Source organism: Halichoerus grypus, chromosome 13, assembly GCF_964656455.1.
Source record: "Halichoerus grypus chromosome 13, mHalGry1.hap1.1, whole genome shotgun sequence".
In the NCBI taxonomy this organism is placed as follows: domain Eukaryota; kingdom Metazoa; phylum Chordata; class Mammalia; order Carnivora; family Phocidae; genus Halichoerus; species Halichoerus grypus.
Window position 1 is genome coordinate 60,538,414 of NC_135724.1, and position 19,322 is coordinate 60,557,735.

General features: G+C 36.9%; 1 protein-coding gene across 9 annotated transcripts in view; it reads left to right on the forward strand.

Moving 5' to 3' along the window:
- Nucleotides 1-19,322, forward strand: part of TWSG1 (twisted gastrulation BMP signaling modulator 1) — a 145,058-nt gene that overhangs the window by 10,041 nt on the left and 115,695 nt on the right. The window contains exon 1 of one of the 9 annotated variants that reach the window (XM_078060595.1): nt 19,130-19,237. The exons of the other annotated variants lie outside the window; for them this stretch is intronic. The gene's annotated coding sequence lies outside the window, so the exon portion shown is untranslated. Of the gene's footprint in view, nt 1-19,129; nt 19,238-19,322 lie in introns of those variants that run through there. 9 annotated transcript variants of the gene reach the window in all.

Sequence of the window (19,322 nt, forward strand, 5' to 3'; positions counted from 1 at the left end):
GAGACAGCGAGACAGGGACCACAAGCAGGGGGAATGGGAGAGGGAGAAGCCAGCTTCCCGCGGAGCAGAGAGCCCGATGCGGGGCTCGATCCCAGGACTCTGGGATCATGACCTGAGCCGAAGGCAGACGCTTAACGACTGAGCCACCCAGGCGCCCCCTCATGATATCCTTTATATTTTTCATGAAACCTTTATATCACTCTGGTGTTGGTTATTTATCCTCCCTTATTTCTGATTTTATTTGAGCCCTCCCTCTTTTTTTTTTTTTTTTTTTTAAAGATTTTACCTATTTGACAGAGAGAGACACAGCAAGAGAGGGAACACAAGCAGGGAGAGTGGGAGAGGGAGAGGGAGAAGCAGGCCTCCCGCCGAGGAGGGAACCCGATACGGGGCTCAATCCCAGGATCCTGGGATCATGACCCGAGCCGAAGGCAGACGCCTAACCATCTGAGCCACCCAGGTGCCCCTCCCTCTTTTTTTCTTGATGAGTCTGACTAAATATTTATCTATTTGGTTTAGCTTTTCAAAGAACCACCTCTTGGTTTCATTGATGTTTTCTATTATGTTTTTTCTCTTCATTTTATTTATTTCTGCTCTAATCTTTATTGTTTCCTTCCTCTTTCTAGGTTTGGGCTTTGTTCTTTTTTTTTTTCCTTTAGTTGTAAGGTTAGGTTGTTTATTTGAGATTTTTTTGTTTCTTGTGATAGATCTGTATTGCTATAAACTTCCCTTTTTGAACTGCTTTTGCTGCATCCCAAAGCTTTTGGACTGTTGTGTTTTCTTTTTTTTTTTTTTTTTTTTTTTAAAGATTTTATTTATTTATTTGAGAGAGAGAGAATGAGAGAGAGCACATGAGAGGAGGGAGGGTCAGAGGGAGAAGCAGACTCCCTGCCGAGCAGGGAGCCCGATGCGGGACTCGATCCAGGGACTCCAGGATCATGACCTGAGCCGAAGGCAGTCGCTTAACCAACTGAGCCACCCAGGCGCCCGGACTGTTGTGTTTTCATTTCCATTTGTCTTCATGTGTTTTTTTATTTCCTCTTTGATTTTATGGTTGACCCATCTTTTGTTTAATAGCATGTTGTTTAGCTTCCATGTATTTGTGGTTTTTCCAGAATTATTTCTTATAATTGATATCTAGTTTCATTGTGGTTAGAAAAGATGCTTGATATGATTTCAGTCTTTTTAAATTTATTGATATTTGTCTTATGGCCTAACGTGATCTATTCTGGAGAATGTGTACTTGGAAAGAAGTATATTTTGCTGTTTTTGGATGGAATGTTCTATGTATGTCTATTAGTCCTTCTGGTCTAATGTGTTGTTCAAAGCCACTGTTTCATTGTTGATCTATCTATCTTTCTTTCTTTCTTTCTTTCTTTCTTTCTTTCTTTCTTTCTTAAGATTTTATTTATTTATTTGAGAGAGAGAGAGAGCACATGAGTAGGGGGAGGGGCAGAGGGAGAAGCAGACTCCCCACTGAGCAGGGAGCCCGACATGGGGCTCAGTCCCAGGACCCTGGGGTCATGACTGGAGCTGAAGGCAGACGCCTAACTGACTGAGCCACCCAGGCTCAGTCTTCCTGTTGATTCCTTGTTGATTTTCTGTCTGGACGATCTATCCACTGATGTGAGTGGGGTGTTAAAGTCCCTACTATTATTGTATTGCTATCAGTTTCTCCCTTTATGTCTGTTAATATTTGCTTCATACATTAGGTTTTCCTATGTGGGGTGCATAGATATCGATAATTGTTATATCATCTTGTTTGATTGATCCCTTTGTCATTGTGTAGTACTTTCTTTGTCTCTTGCTATAGTCCTTTTTTTTTATTTAATTAATTTATTTGAGAGAGCACAAGCAGTGGCAGTGGCAGAGGGAGAGGGAGAGAATTTCAAACAGACCCAGTGCTGAGCACAAAGCCCCACACAGAGCTTGATCTCATGACCTTAAGATCATGACCTGAGCCAAAACCAAGAGTCAGGCATTCAACCAACTGAGACACCCAGGCGCCACCCCTACAGTCTTTGTTTTAAAATCTGTTTAATATTGCTACTCCAGGGTTTTCTTTTTTTTCCATTTTCATTGGCATGGTGAATGTGTTTTCATACCTTCACTTTCAGTCTTTATGTGTCTTTAGGTCTGACATAAGTCTCTTATAAGCAGCAGTTAGATGGGTCTTGTTTTTTTGTCCATTCAGTCACCCTTTGTCTTTTGATTGAAGCATTTAGTCCATTTGCATTTAAAGTAATTATTGATAGGTATGTACTTATTCCTGTTTTGTTAATTGTTTTCTGACTGTGTGGTTCCTACAGGACTCTTTAAAAAATCAAATTGTGGGGTGCCTGGGTGGCTCAGTTGGTTAAGTGTCTGCCTTCGGCTCAGGTCATGATCTCGGGGTCCTGGGATTAAGCCCTGTATCAGGCTCCCTGCTCAGGGGTGAGTCCGCTTCCCCCCCCCCCACGCCCCATCCCCCACTTGTGCTCTCTAATAAATAAATAAAATCTTTAGAAAAAATAAATAAAAAGTCAAATTGTTGGAAGGATACATAATGGAAAATAATCCCTTGAGTAATTCTCTCTACTCTTCATTTTGTTATTCAGGTTTAATCTTCCAAGTAATAGCTTCCACTTTTACTTCTTTGACTGTTGTTGGTTTTTTTAGCCATATGGTTAAATAATATGCTTCTACTACTGTTTTTTAACTTACCAATTCTAGATTATGTATCTAAACTGCCTTTCTGCTATATTAGATTAGGACATGGCTTACTTACCATTCTCTCCTCCCCCACTCCAACCCTGCCATAATTGTTGTACTGTTTTTAGTTTCTCTCATGGTTCTCTGTTTTCAGTTTCTACAATGTACTTAAACCTTTCTGTTCTGTCATATCATTTAAAAACACTATCTCTTGGGGCACCTGGGTGGCTCAGTCAGTTAAGTGTCTGCCTTCGACTCAGGCCCTGATCCCAGGGTCCTGGGATGGAGCCCCGGGTTGGGCTTCCTGCTCAGCGGGACGCCTGCTTCTTCCTCTGCCCCTCCCACCTGCTTGTGCTCTCTCTCAAATAAATAAATAAAATCTTTCAAAAAACCCCACTATCTCTTGATTCCTTCTGTAAGAGAAGGATATTAGTAGACCTCTTTTTCTTTTTAAATTTTATTTATTTATTTTTTTAGCAGTAGACAGAGTATAATTTTTTTTTTTTTAAGATTTTTATTTATTTATTTGACAGAGAGAGACACAGCCAGAGAGGGAACACAAGCAGGGGAGTGGGAGAGGGAGAAGCAGACTTCCCGCCAAGCAGGGAGCCTGATGTGGGGCTCGATCCCAGGACCCCGGGATCATGACCTGAGCCAAAGGCAGACGCTTAACGACTGAGCCACTCAGGCGCCCCTGACAGAGTATAATTTTTAAGAACTGTGCATGTGACTACCGTTTATCACCACACTTAGTATCATAGAAAGCAAAGAAGTCAGTTTTCTTGCATTTGTGAATACTGCCCTCAAAATTTTCTGCTTTTGGAGTAACTTCTGATGGCTGTCTCAAAGTCTGTGGGGAATGGAGTGTAACCTGTACTTTTACTTTTATATCATCAAGCTTGATAACATCTATATTCTGAAGGCACTTAGTGTAACAGTTAAGAGCATGAACTCTGAAACCAGACTGTCTGAGTTTGAATCCAGTTCTGTGATGTACAAGCTATCTGACCTTGGGCAAGGGAGTTAACGTTTCAGTGCCTCAATTTCCTTGTCTGTGAAATAGTAATAATAACCATACCTACTGTGTGTGGATATTGTGAGGATAGAGTACTTAGATCAGTTGCTAGTATGTAAGTGCTACAGCCGTAAATATTATTGTTAGTTCTTTGTTTTGTAACGAGTTTGAATCTTCCATGCTTTATTTACAGATATATTCTAAAATTGACAGTCAATAAGCCATGTTTATTCTGTAATGATTTTATAAATATTGTTGACTCTGTGATCACACAGGGCACTGTGATTACATTTCCTTTCTTGAATAACTTTGCTTTTCTTGAGTTTCTAATTGTCTTTCTTGATTTTCCATCATCAGTCATTAACACCTTATGTTGTTTTAAATTCCTAGTCTGTTTTTTCCCTACAAAGGAGCCTCCTGTGCTATTGTTTCTAGACTTAACTGATTGCTGTTTAGGTCTGATGCAGGCTGTCCTGTAGTGCATCCACACCGCTACTTTCCTCAGTTGGCTCCACTATTTCTTTGATTCCATGTTCTTTATTTTTTTTTAAAGATTTTATTTATTTATTTGAGAGAGAAAGACACAGCGAGAGAGGGAACGCAAGCAGGGGGAGTGGGAGAGGGAGAAGCAGGCTTCCCGCTGAGCAGGGAGCCCGATGTGGGGCTTGATCCCAGGACCCTGGGATCATGACCTGAGCCGAAGGCAAACACTTAACGACTGAACCACCCAGGTGCCCCTGTCTTGTTCTTTCTTGATTTAGTCTCATTTTGTTGTAACATGCCCTAGAGTATCTTCTAACAAAGGCAATATTGGGAGGAAATGTTCTGGGTGCTATATCTCTTTAAAATGCATTTATTCTCATTTTATTTATAGCTGATAGGTGATTTGCCTGAATATAGAATTATTACATTATTTCTCCTGGGAACTTTGAAGACATTTTCTAACTGTTTTTATGCTGCTGGCATTCAATATTGCTAGTAGGAAGTCTGATGCCAATCTGTGTTTTATTCTCTGTAGGTGACTTTGTTTCTTCCTTTTCTCTGGAAACCTTGAGTTTCATCTCCTGATCCTTGGTGTGGGCATTGTGATGGGCACCTTATAAATCTCTTTTAGGAAACAGGGGGTTTGTTTTGAGCTCAAGACTGGGATATTCCCTTTTATTATTATGTTTATATATAACATCCACCCCTTTTTCCTGGAACTCTGGTTAGTGTAAGTTTAAGACAGATTCTCTAAGTCTTAGTTTTTTTAAACAGCTTTATTGAGATATAATTCTAATACTATAAATTGCACCCATTTAAATGTGCAATTCATTGGTTTTTATTGTATTCACAGAGTTATACAGCCATCACCATAATCTAATTTTAGAACATTTTGATCACCCTAAAAAGAAAATTCATACCCATTAGCAGTCACTCCCCAATCCTTCTTCCCAACTCCTAGGCAATCACTAATCTACTTTGTCTTTCTGTATGCCAATTTTGGACATTTAATATTATTGGAATCATATGATATGTTGTCTTTTATGTCTGGCTTCTTTTTTGAGCATAATTCTTTCATGATTCATCCATGTTATAATAAGTATCAGTACTTCATTATTTTATGGTCAAACAGTATTCCACAGTATAGATATACTACATTTAATTTATCCATTCATCAGTTGATGAATATTTGGATTGTTTTCACTTTTTGGCTATGGCGAATAATGCTGCTGTGAGTATTCATGTACAAGTTTTTAAGGTGGATGTATATTTTCATTTCTTTTGGGTATATACCGAGGAGTGGAATTTTTAGGCCATATTTTCTGTGTTTAACATTTTGAGGAACTGCTAATGACTTCATACATTCCCAGCACTAGTGTGTGAGGGTTCCAGTGAACCTATGCCCATTTTTAAATTGGCTTATTTGTCTTTTCATTGTTGAGTTACAAGAGTTCTTTATATATTATGGGTACAAATCCCCTATCAAAAATATGATTTGCAAGTAATTTCTCTCATTCTGTGGGTTGTCTTTTTACTTGCCTGATGGTATCATTTGCAATACAAAAATTTAAAATTTTGATATAGTCTACTTTATCTACTTTTTCTTTTGTTGCTTATGCATTTGGTGTTTTGGCTAAAAAACTATTAGCCTAATTCAAGGTCATAAAGATCTACTTGTATATTTTCCTCTATTTTATTTTGTAGTTTTAGCTCTTATATTTAGGTCTATGATTTATTTTGAGTTGATTTTTGTGTGTCCAACTTTGTTCTTTTGTGTATGGATTGCCAGTTATCCCAGCACCATTTTTTGAGAAGACTATTTTTTCCCTATGGAATTATTTTTGGCACCCTTGTTGAAAATAAGTTGACCAAAAGGATAAGAGCTTATTTCTGAACTTTCACTTCTTTTCCATTGATATATATGTTTATCTTTATGTAAATACCATGTTGTCTTGATTACCATAGCTTTGTGGCATATTTTGGAATCAGGAAGTATGAGTTTTCCAGTTTTGTTCTATTCAAAGATTGTTTTGACTATTTTGGGTCCCTTGTATTACCATATGAATTTTAAAATCAGCTTGTTAATTTCTGCATTAAAACCAGCCAAGAATTTTTAAAAAAATAATTGACTTTACTTTTTAGAGTAGTTTAAGGTTTATAGAAAAATTGAGCAGAAAGTGCAGAAAGATCCAGTATACCCTTTCCCCCACACACACCCACTATTTCCTCAGTTATTAACATCCTGCATTAGTTGGTATATTTGTTACAAGTGATGAACCAGTACTGACACACTATTATTAACTAATGTCCTTAGGGCTTATATTAGGGTTCATTCTTTGTGTTGTACAGTTCTATGGGTTTTGACAGGTGTGTAATGTCATATATCTGCAGTTACAGTATAGCAGAATAGTTCAATTGCCCTAAAAATCCCCTGTGCTTCCACCTGATCCTCCCTTCCTTCCCCTCCCCCCCCAACCCCTCCCCAGCCTTTGGCAACCACTAATCTCTTTTACTATCTCTATAGTTTTGTTTCCAGTCTGTTGTATAATTGGAATTATACAGTATATGGCCTTTCCAGGCTGCTTTCTTTCACTTAGAAATATGCATTTAGGGTTTTTCCGTGTCTTTTTGTGGCTTGATAGATAATTTCTTTTTATTGCTGATTTATATTCCATTGTATAGATGTATCATAATTTGTCCATTCAGTTGTTGAGGGACATCTTGATTTCTTCCAAGTTTTGGCAATTAACAGTAAAGCTGCTACAAATATCCATGTGCAGATTTTTGTGTAGACATAAATTCTCAGCTCATGATAAATACCAAGAAGCACAATTGCTAGATCATATTCTAAGAGTATGTTTACTTTTGTAAGGAACTGCCAAACTGTCTTCCAAAGTGGCTCTACATCCTTGTCAACATTTAGTGTTCTCAGTGTTTTGAATTTTAGCCATTCTGAAAGGTATATATTGGTGTCTCGTTATTTTATTTTATTTATTTTTTTAAGTAGGCTCCATGCCCAGCGTGAGGCCCAACACAGGGCTTGAACTGACAACCCTGAGATCAGGACCTGAGCTGAGATCAAGAATCGGTTGCTTAACCAACTGAGCCACCCAGGCACCCCAGTGTCTCGTTATTTTAATTTGCAGTTCCCTACCAGCATGATATTGAGCATCTTTTCATATGCTTTATTTGCCATCTGTATATCATCTTTGGTAGATGCCTATATCTTTTGCCCACTTTTAAATAAAATTGTCCATTTTCTTACCGTTGAGTTTTAAAAGTTCTTTGTATATTTTGGATAACAATCCTTGATGTCTTTTGCAAATATTTTCTCTCAGTCTGTGGCTTGTCTTCTCTTCTCATTCTCTTGACAGCGTATTTTGCAGATCAGAAGGGGTTTTTGTTGTTTTTGTTTCTTTAATTTAAAAAAAAAATTTATTTAATCAATCTCTACACCCAATGTGAGGCTCGAACTCATGCCCCAAGATCAAGAGGCACATGCTTTTCTGATTGAGCCACCCAGGTGCCCCGCAGAGCGGAAGTTTTTAATTTTAATGAGGTCAAGCTTCTCCATTTTTTCTTTCATGGATTGTGCTTTTGGTGTTGCCAGCTGGGATTCTGAAAGGGATTGCATTAAATTTGTAGATCAGTTTGGGAAGGCTTGCCATCTTAACAGTGTTAAGTCTTCTGATTCCTGAACATGAATGTCTTTCCTTTTATTTAGATTTTTCTTTAATTTCTTTCAACAATATTTTGCAGTTTTCAGAGTGCAAGTCTTATACTTCTTCTGTTAATTTATTTGCAAGTATTTAATTCTTTTTGCTGTTGTTATAACTGGAATTGTTTTCTTAATTTCATTATCAGATTGTTCATTGCTTGTATATATTGTTATAGATCTTAAATCTGTTTTCACCATTCTTTTCTTCATTCTGGGAGATTTCCTGTGCCAAGAATTGTTAACTGAGGTCACTGGATCCTTTAAAGGCTTTAGGGGATCCCCAAAATTATATTCAAAATTGTATGTGTACAGTTTTCGTAGAAGAAACGTCCATACCTTTTAGGAGGTTCTCAAAGTGGTTGATGGCTCTGGAAAGGTTAAGGATTACTGAGGTTTTGCCTTCCATTGCACATACTAAGTTATCACTAAAATTCTTTCACATTGGGGCGCCTGAATGGCTCAGTCATTAAGCATCTGCCTTCGGCTCAGATCATGATCCCAGGGTCTTGGGATCAAGCCCTGCACTGGGCTCCCTGTTCGGCGGGAAGCCTGCTTCTCCCTCTCCCACCTCCCCTGCTTGTGTTTCCTCTCTCTCTCTCTCTGTCAAATAAATAAATAAAATCTTAAAAAAAAATAAAAATAAAAACATAAAATTCTTTCAAATTCAGCAAAGTACAAGGCATGTTGACATTTTAGATGACCGTAATAGCTTTTCTCCTTAAACTGTGGAAGAAGAACAGGTACAGAAATGAAGGTGGGAGATAAGTACTTTAAGAAGGGCAATGCTATAGAAGTTTAAAGAAAGAAACTACTTCCCTCTTACAGGGAATTTTGATTCTCTTTTTGTAATTTTGGTTTGGTTTGAGCAACATCTGTAGTGTTGAAATGATGTACTGTGAGGATAAGTTAGAACATTTGCTTATGTTGAGCCCTCTGCAACTCATGAAATAACTGAGTATAAAAAATTTTCCCTGGAAGCTCATAGTCATGTAAATATTTGTTACCAGCGTGGTTGCAAGGCAGCATGGTCATTCCCACCACTCCTACAAGTTGCTATGCATAAGGGTGGTCCCTGTATAAATATTTATTTTTTGCTTCTGGCAGGAAGGAAATCTAACTTTAAACATCAAGAAAGTAAAATTGTCGTCTTGGTGTATTTCCTTGTTCATATAATGAATGATTTAGCTGTTCTATTTCAGGGGGCAAAAATGGTCATATAAGATTTTGCTTTTAACTAGATCTTAACTAGTTTTCATCTTCTGTGAAAAGAACATTTAAAATTTATATTAATATTGTGCTTCTACCCCAGAAATCTCAAGACCTGTTTTTTATTATGAATGGAAAAACCCCTTACTGACTTTGGCTAACATTTATGGTCATATTTAGGATGATATAAACATATTTCATGAAAATTTTCAAACTTACGTTCAGAGATCATTGATGCATTATTTTAGCACTTTACTGGTTATCTGAATATTTATTTAGCACTTTCATGTACTAAATCAACAGTCTGCTTTTTTTAACTGTCAAATCTTAGATTTTCTGAAATAAGTTGGGATTTCTAAATAATTTTTTTATTAATCTAGTTTCTACAAGTGTATTTTGTCCTAAGTTAAAAATATAAGTAGTTCTGGGGCGTCTGGGTGGCTCAGTTGTTAAGCATCTGCCTTTGGCTCAGGTCATGATCCCAGGATCCTGGGATCGAGCCCTGCATTGGGCTCCCTGCTCAGCGGGAAGCCTGCTTCTCCCTCTCCCACTCCCCCTGCTTGTGTTCCCTCTCTCGCTGTGTCTCTCTCTGTCAAATAAATAAAATCTTTAAAAAGTATATATATATATATATATATATATATATATATATATATATATATATATAGCTCAGATAATTTCAGGGCTTTTTAATCACAATAAATTAAAATATTAACTTTTTCCTCCTTGTTTTTTTTTTTATTCAGTGCTAAATTCCACATTAGTCTCTTGCTACAGTTATCTTGATTTGTTATTATACCAGTAATACTTTGGTTTACAATATACAGTGTTTCTTCTTTCCTTGAAAAAACATTACCTTATTTTCCTGTAGTGTTTTTTCCTCTTCATTCTACTTCACTGCTCTTAAAAGTTATGGCTGCAGTTCATTTGTGTACTGTTTTGCTGCAACTCATTTTTGTACTGTTTTGCTTCAGTTAATGCCTCATGAAAATCTTTGAAATCAATGTCCAAAAGTAATGTTATGCCTGATGTAATTAAGGGAAGAATAAGTCATTGTCTCCCTCTCAAATGTTTAATGTGGTTAGAATAGCTGCTAAAATAAACTAAAATTTATTTTCATTGGCTGTTTCACATGTTGAATTATTTTTATTCTATTTTATTTTTTAAAATATTTATTTATTTTAGAGAGAGCAAGCATGAGCGGTAGGGGGAGAGGGAGAGAGAATCTCAGGCAGACTCCACGCTGAATGGGAAGCCTGACGTGGGGCTTGATTTCATGACCCTGAGATCATGACCTGAGCCAAAGCTGAGTCTGATGCTTAACCAACTGTGCCACCCAGGTGTCCTTCACCTGTTGAATTATTACATTAAGACAAAGATGAAGATTTCATTGGTGCACTTGGAAATTTTCAAATATGCGTATAATAGGGAGTATAATAAAATACCCCCACACCCAGTTTACTTATCACTCAGCTTCAACAGTGATCCACAAATGGCCAGTTCAGTTTCATCCATCCCCCACTTCACCCCATCTGGATTATTTTAAAGAAATTCATTGGGCCACTTTTAAAGTAAGTAGGATTAAAATTTTGTGACTATGTTTATATAAGAAATGGATGCCATTTGACATATTTTGATAGTTCATACATGAACTTGTATCCTGATTTATTTAGCTAAAATAATAAATTCTGTTTTCAGTAGTGTTTCACTTAAGTTTATATTATTTTTAGGGCAAAAGTTTACTAATCAGTTAGAATTTATAAAGAGCAACATGATAAAAAGATTCACTTTAGCTATTTCTGTTTGAAGTTTAAGTTTGTTCATGTTCTCCTTACAGAGCACTAATATAACAGATTTATTGTAACCTAACAATTATAATTATGTTCATTCTTTTGAATAAAATCTGATTTTTTGAGGATGTCTTGTTTTATATGTTTGTTTTTAAATATCCGTTTGAGGGGCGCCTTGGTGGCTCAGTTGGTTAAATGTCAGACTCTTGATTTCAGCTCAGGTCACGATCTCAGGATTGTGAGATCGAGCCCTGAGTCAGGCTCAGATTCCCTCTCTTCCTCTACCCCGTTCCCACTCTCTCCCTCAAAAAAAAAAAAAAATCCACTTGACCTAAGTAAAGGTTGTAAAAGTACGTCAGCATAGGTACAACGTAATGTTTGTTGATTATTGATGCTTACAGGTTATACAATTACTTAATTAACTTTGTTCTTACCCTGCTGGTGGGGGTATTTTTTTAAATTTTAATTCCAGTATAGTTAACATACAATGTTAGTTTCAGGTGTACAGTATAGTGATTCAACAATTCTGTACGTTACTCAGTGTTTATCATGGTAAGTGTACTCTTAATCCTCTTCACCTGTTTCACACATCCCCCCCCACCTACCTTCCTTCTGGTAGCCATCAGTTTGTTCTCTATAGTTCAGAGTTTGTTTTTTGATTTGTCTCTTTTTTTCTTTGTTCATTTGTCTTCTTTCTTAAATTCCGTATGAGTGAAATCATATGGTATTTGTCTCTATCTAATTTCACTTAGCATTATACCCTTAGATCTATCCATGTTGTTGCATATGGCAAGATTTCATTCTTTTTTATGGCTGAGTAATATTCCAGTGTGTGTGTGTGTGTGTGTGTGTAGACACACACACCGCATCTTCTGTATTCATTCATCTATCAATGAACACTTAGGTTGTTTCCCTATCTTGTCTATTGTAAATAATGCTGCAGTAAACGTAAGGAATACATATATCTTTTCAAATTAGTGTTTTTGTAATCTTTGCGTAAATATCCAGTAGTGGAATTACTGGATCATACAGTAATTCTACTTTTAGTTTTTTTGGTAACCTCCATAATGTTTTCCACAGTGCCTGTACCAGTTTGCATTCCCACCAACCATGCACAGGGTTCTTTTTTTTCCACATCCTTGCCAACACTTGTTGTTTCTCGTGTTTTTGATTTTAGCCATTCTGATAAGTATGAGGTGATATCTCATTGTGGTTTTGATTTGCTTTTCCCTGCTGATTAGTGATGTTGAGCATCTTTTCATGTGTCTGTTGGCCATCTGTATGTCTTCTTTAGAGAAAGGTCTTCTGTCCATTTTTAAATCAGATTATTTGTTTTTCTTGGTGTTGTGTAAGTTCTTTACATATTTTGGATACTAACCCTTTGTCAGATATATCATTTGCAGTATCTTCTCCCATTCACTAGGTTGCCTTTTTGTTTTGTTGGTGGTTTCCTTTGCTGTGCAGAAGCTTTTTATTTTGATGTAGTCTCAGTAGTTTGTTTTTGCTTTTGTTTCCCTTGCCTCAGGAGACCTATCTAGAAAAAGGTTGCTATAGCCAATGTCAGAGAAATTACTACCTGTGCTCTCTTTTACAGTTTTTATGGTTTCAGGTCTCACATTTAGGTCTTTCATCCATTTTGAGTTTATTTTTGTGAATGGTATGAGAAAGTGGTCTAGTTTTATTCTTTTGCATGTAGCTGTCCAGTTTTCCCAACACTGTTTATTGAAGGAACTTTTTCCCATTGCATATTCTTGCTCTATTTGTTGAAGATTAATTGACTATAGAATTGTGGGCTTATTTCTGGGGTCTCTATTCGGTTCTGTTGATCTATGTATCTGTTTTTGTGCCAGTACCATACACTGTTTTGATTACTACACCTTTGTAGTATATCTTATAATCTGGGATTATGATACCTCCAGTTTTGTTCTTTTTCAAGATTGCTTTGGCTCTTCAGGCTCTTTTGTGGTTCAATCCAAATTTTCAGAGTATTCTAGTTTTGTGAAAAATATTATTGTATTTTGATAAGGATTGCATTAAATGTGTAGATTGCCTGGGGTAATATGGACAGTTTAACAATATTTGTTCTCCCAATCCATGAACATGGACTATCTTTCCATTTGTTTGTGTCCTCTTCAGTTTCTTTCATCAATGTTTTATAGTTTTTGGAGTACAGGTCTTTCACCTCCTTGGTTGTTTATTCCTAGGTGTTTTATTCTTTTGGGAGCAATTGTAAATGGGATTGTTTTCTTAATTTCTCTTTCTTCTACTTCATTATTAGTGTATAGGAATTCAGTGGATTTCTGTATATCAATTTTTTATCTTGCGACTTTACTGAATTCATTTATGAATTGTAGCAGTTTTTTGGTGGTGTCTTTAGGGTTTTCTATGTATAGTGTCATGTCATCTACAAAGAGTGAAAGTTTTGCTTCTTCCTTACCAATTTGGATGCCTTTTATTTTTTTCTTCTCTGATTGCTGTGGCTAGGACTTCCAGTACTATGTTGAATAAAAATGGTGAGAGTGGACATCCTTGGCTTGTTCCTGATCTTAGGGGAAAGGCTCTCAGTTTTTCACCACTGAGTGTGATGTTAGCTGTGGGTTTTTCATATATGGCCTTTATTATGTTGAGGTATGTTCCCTCTAGACCTACTTTGTTGGGGAGTTTTATCATGAGTGGATGTCTTACTTTGTCAGATGCTTTTTCTATTTCTGTTGAAATGCTCATATGGTTTTTATTCTTTCTCTTGTTGATGTGAGGTATCATGTTGATAGATTTGTAAATATTGCCTTGCATCTCTGGAATAAATCCTACTTGATCATGGTAAATATTTTTTTAAATGTATGTTTGGATTTGGTTTGCTAACATTTTGTTGAGGATTTTGCATCTGTGTTCATCAGAGATACTCGCCTATATTTCTCTTATTTTGTGGTGTCTTTGTCTGGTTTTGGTGTCAGGGTAATGCTGGCCTCATAGAATGAATTTAGAAGGTTTCCTTCCTCTTTAATTTTTTGGAATAAATAATAAATATAAAGAAAGAATTTTAAAAGCAAGAGAGAAAAGAAAAAATTCAGCATACCAATAAAAATCACCCAAGGGATTATTAAATTCAAAAAGACTGAAGTCCTACCATGCATCTTTTCCGATGACAATGCTATGAAACCAGAAATCAAGCACAATAAAAAATCTGGAAAAAAACACAGATACATGGAAGTTAAATAATATGCTACTAAACAATGAATGGGTCAGCCATGAAATCAAAGAGGAAATCGAAAAGTACATGGAGACAAATGAAAGCACAATGATTCAAAATCTTTGGAATGCAGCAAAAGCTGTTCTAAGAGGGAAGTTTATAACAGTGCAGGCCTACCTCAAGAATTTGTTGAGACTTGTTTTGTGGCCTAATAAGTGATGTGTTCTGGAGAATGTTCCATGTGCACTTGAGAAGAATCTGTATTCTGTTGTTTTAGGATGGAAAGTTCTGAATATATGTATTGGATCCATCCGGTTCAATGTGTCATTCAAAGCCACTGTTTCCTTGTTGATTTTCTGTTTGGCTTATCTCTCCATTGATGTAAGTGGGGTGTTAAAGTCCCGTACTATTATTGTATTATTATTGATTACTTCCTTTATGTTTGTTCTTAGGTGCTTTATATATTTGGGTGCTCCTATATTGGATGCATAAATATTTACAATTGTTTTATCTTGTTGGATTGTTCCCTTTATGATTAAATAGTGTCCTTTGTCTCTTATTACAGTCTTTGTTTTAAAGTCTATTTTGTCCGATATAAGTATTGCTACCTTGGCTTTCTTTTCACTTACATTTGCATGATGGATGGTTTTCCATTCCTTCACTTTCAATCTGCAGATGTCATTAGGTCTGAAATGAGTGTCTTGTAGGCAGCATATAGATAGATCTTGCTTTTTCATCCATTCCAGCACCCTGTGTCTTTTGACTGGAGCATTTAGTCTGTTTACATTCAAAATAATTATTGGTAGGTATGTATTTATTGCCATTTTGTTTCTTGTTTTACAGTTGTTTTTGTAGTTCTTCTCTGTTCCTTTATTCTCTTGCTCTGTTCTCTCACAGTTTGCTGGCTTTCTTCAGTGATATATTTGGATTCCCTTCTTGGTTTTTTGCATATCTGTTACTGTTTTTTTATTTGTGGTTACCATTAGTTACCATATATGACATCTTATGCATATAATAGTCTATATTAAGTTGATAGTTCCTTAAGTTTGAGCTCATTCTAAAAGCACTAATGTCCCCCCCCCAATGTTTTAGGTATATGGTATCATATTTTTCATCCTTTTATTTTTGAATCCCTTATTACTACTTCTGTGCTTCCTGCATTTCTTACTCCCACTTATGGTCTTTCCTTTCCACTCAGCAAGTCCTTTTTAATATTTCTTATAAGGCTGGTTTACTGGTGATTAATTCCTTTGACTTTTGTTTGTCTGGGAAACTCTTTTATCTCTCCTATTCTGAATGATAGTCTTGCTGGATAGAGTATTCTTGGTTGCAGGTTTTTCTTTTTCTTTCAGCACTTTGAATATATATCATGCCACTCCCTTCTGGCTTGTAAAGTTTCTGCTAAAAAATCAGCTTATGGGATGCCTGGGTGGCTCAGTCGTTAAGCATCTGCCTTCGGCTCAGGTCATGATCCCAGGGTCCTGGGATCAAGCCCCACATCAGGCTCCCTGCTCCGCGGGAAGCCTGCTTCTCCCTCTCCCCCACTCCCCCTGCTTGTATTCCCTCTCTCGCTGTGTCTCTCTCTGTCAAATAAATAAATAAAATCTTAAAAAAAAAAAAAATCAGCTTATAGCCTTACTTGGGTTTCCGTTATCTCACTTGATACCAAAGCCTGTAACGGAAAATCCAGCAGTACCATCCCCTTTTTATGACTGAAAAACGGAGAACCACTGTGACACACTGCAGTTTATGAGCTAGGACTTGAATCTAGATCCTGTAAGCCCAAGTCATTTCCTGTCTACTAGACTATCATGTTCTTTTCAGTGATGTTTCCCGGTTTTAACAACAGTGCTAACAAATTTCTAGATCTTGGCAATGGTTAGAGAATGGAAATATTTATCAGTAACCAAACACTGAAATATAAATAAGATTCTTCCTTAAGTTATTAGTTTTCCATTGCTGGCCTGGAAATTTGGAAGATCATAAAATAAACTTTTTTTTTTTTTAAGAGAGAGAGTGCAAGCAGAGAGAGAATATTTTTTTTTAAGATTTTATTTATTTGTCTGAGAGAGAGAGAGAAAAAAAAGCATGCACAAGTTGGTGGGGGGGGGGTAGCAGGTTCCCTGCTGAGCAGGGAACCTGATGCAGGACTCAATCCCAGGACCCTGGGATCATGACCTGAGCCGAAGGCAGACACTTAACCTACTGAGCCACCCAGGCGTCCTGGAAGAGGGAATCTTAAGCAGGTTCAATGTCCAGCACAGAGCCTGTCACAGGGCTCCATCTCATGACCGTGAGATCATGACCTGAGCCAAAATCAAAAGTCAGATGCCTAACCTACTGAGCCATCCAGGTGTCCCAATAAATTTTAACTCTTAAAGTCTAGTCTTAGATGAACCCCACCCCCCCCAATTTATTTTGCAGAGGATTAAGATCTCACCAAAACCTTAGTTGTGTAGACAATAGATTTGATGGACTCTTGATTGAATAATTATGTAAAATCTCTGTCTTCTGGCATTCAGAGATTTGAAATTCTGTGAGATAGTCAAGATTTTTCTAATACAAATGTAATAATGTTTTAAATTATTAGATTCTCCCTAAAACTTTTCATCTTGCCAGATTTTTATTTCATATATAAGCTTTTAAAACAGCTTGCCAAATTCTGAATACTCATGCTGGTCAATACAGGATAACCCAAATGTAAAAATTTCTGTTTCTCCTTTAGTATAAAGTTTTGATTTTTTCCATCATAAGTTTATTGAACAATGTGATTACTTTACGAACATATAGCATAGTACGTCACACAGAGAACAGATGTCTTATTCCATGTAACTCTGACTCTAGCATGCAAGAGCAGTGCTGGTAGAACAGCCTTGAGTCAGAAGACCTGATGTCAGAGCCCCAGTTGCAAGAACTCAGACAAGTCACTAACCTACTCCTTCTCAACCTTCTCAACTGTACCGTGAGCAACATCCACACTTTCTCTGAGCCTTGCAGACTAGAGAAGCAGATGATGTGGTCATTAACGGGCTGAAGCAACAAAAGAATTAAGTATTAAATTCCAACTCACTGGTTTTGCAACTCTTAGCCAATGATACTTATTTTACCTTTACAAACAATGATTAAACTTGGGCAGTAGCACTTCTAATTGTATTCAAGTAGAGAGTGAAAGATATAATAATGCCTTTGATTACACAACGTAAAGGATTGTTTAAGTTTAATTATGGGTTCATTCTAAGAAAGTAATAACTATAATTTTTGAAGTGCTAAATTAATAAGAAATAAGCTTTGTATTTCTCATTCCAGTGTTTAAAAAACAAGAATATCTAACCAAAACTGGGGTCAAATCTCAGCCCCTTACTAAATGATGTACAGATTTTATAATCTTACTTGAAAAATGAGGATAATAACTGCCTTGAAAAGGCCTTTATGAGAGTCAAGATAATGCATATAAAATGCCTAGCACAGTGCCTGTTAGTGTTATATAAAACCTACTTAGGAACTTTAGGGGAGGTAATAGCAGTAAAAAAGTGGAAGCATTGAATCAGCCTTTATTTTGGACTTCTGTGAACTTTGCATTAGGTTGTGATCACATGTTCCATCCAACTGAGCAGTACTCAAGTTTGGTCATGTGAGGTTAGGAAAATATATAAATAGCCAGTCCAAACAGAAAAATTCCACATCTCAAGTCAACCATATTTTCTACTTAAGTAGAGAAAGATAATAATCAAATTTTTGATAAAGAATAAGAAAGTGGGACACCCAAGAAGTGGGGGGCCCAACCACATTCATTTGCATCTGCATCTGCCTATGCACTGGAAGCATTTTCTACAGCAACACCTCGACCTCCTCGACGTCCTTGACCTCCACGTGGGGTCATCTGGGGTGTCAGGGTCCGACGAGCCAGGCCCAGGCTGCTGTGCAGCATGCCCGAGTGCTGCTCCAGCACCCTCTCCTGCTGCCACGTGGTTTTGGAGGTGCTGCAGGTGGCAGAGCAGCGCTGGCGCACCCCTGGAGTAGCCATTTAAAAAAACTAAATTTTAAATTAAAAAAAAAGTGAACAAGATATGGAAGGGATCAGGATTCAAGGTCTATTTCTGAATTTTGGCACATGGAATATCCTATTATGCAGTTAATAAATTATGTTGACAGAGTCTCACAATAGGGAAATGCTTATTTTTTTTTAGATCAGGAGAGTATACAGTCATGATTTTGTTAGAAATGTGTAGGAATTTACCAAAGTGGGTGGAATTTGGGGTGTTTTTCCTTCTACTCTAGTATATATTTTTCAGTATTTCATAATTAAAAAAATACTTAATTTTTTTTTAAAGTGTCCCTGTTACCTTGACGGTAACCTCTTTAAGAAAGCCTTTCTGGTTACTGAAGATTCATTTATGTCTTCATAACTAAAACCATTAAAGATAAAGTTTTCTTTTTAAGTTAAGCCTGCTTTATTTTTTTTTAAGATTTATTTATTTATTAGAGAGAGAGAGAGCATGTGCATGCAAGCTGGGAGAGGGGCAAAGGGAGAGAGAGAGAAAGAAGCACACACCCTGCTGAGTGCATAGCCTGGTGCGGGGCTCCATCTCACCACCCAGAGATCATGACCTGAGCCAGAATCTGGAGTTGGGGGCTTACCCGACTGAGCCACCTAGGCACTCCTCTGCTTAATTTTTTTTTAAAGATTTTATTTTTTTATTTGACAGAGCACACAAGCAGGGGGAGCAGCAGGCCGAGGGAGAGGGAGAAGCAGGCTCCCAAAGGATCAGGGAGCCCGATGCAGGACTCGATCCCAGGACCCTGGGATCATGACCTGAACTGAAGGCATTTGCTTAACCAACTGAGCCACCCAGGCACCCCTCCTCTGCTTAATAACATGGAGTAATTTTTAATGTTTTTCTGTGATCCTTGATACATCACAGAGTTGCATACTGAGTTAGGTTTTTTTTTTCTTTTGTATTTCCAATACTTAGGATCAAGGGACGTTAAAAGTATTTTTTATATTTAGAAACATTCATCCTAACCATAGTTTTCTTGCTGTCAAGAAATTTATAGTGTACATTTCCAAAGATGTTTATGACCAAACATTCAATAATGTGATTTTGGAAGACATGTCAAGTGAACAGAAAAGAACGAATTACTTGGTGAGCCACAGATGGTTGTTATTCATCATTATTTACACATGGAAATTCATTGCTTTCTATTTTTTTCTTGACTTAACAATAGTCA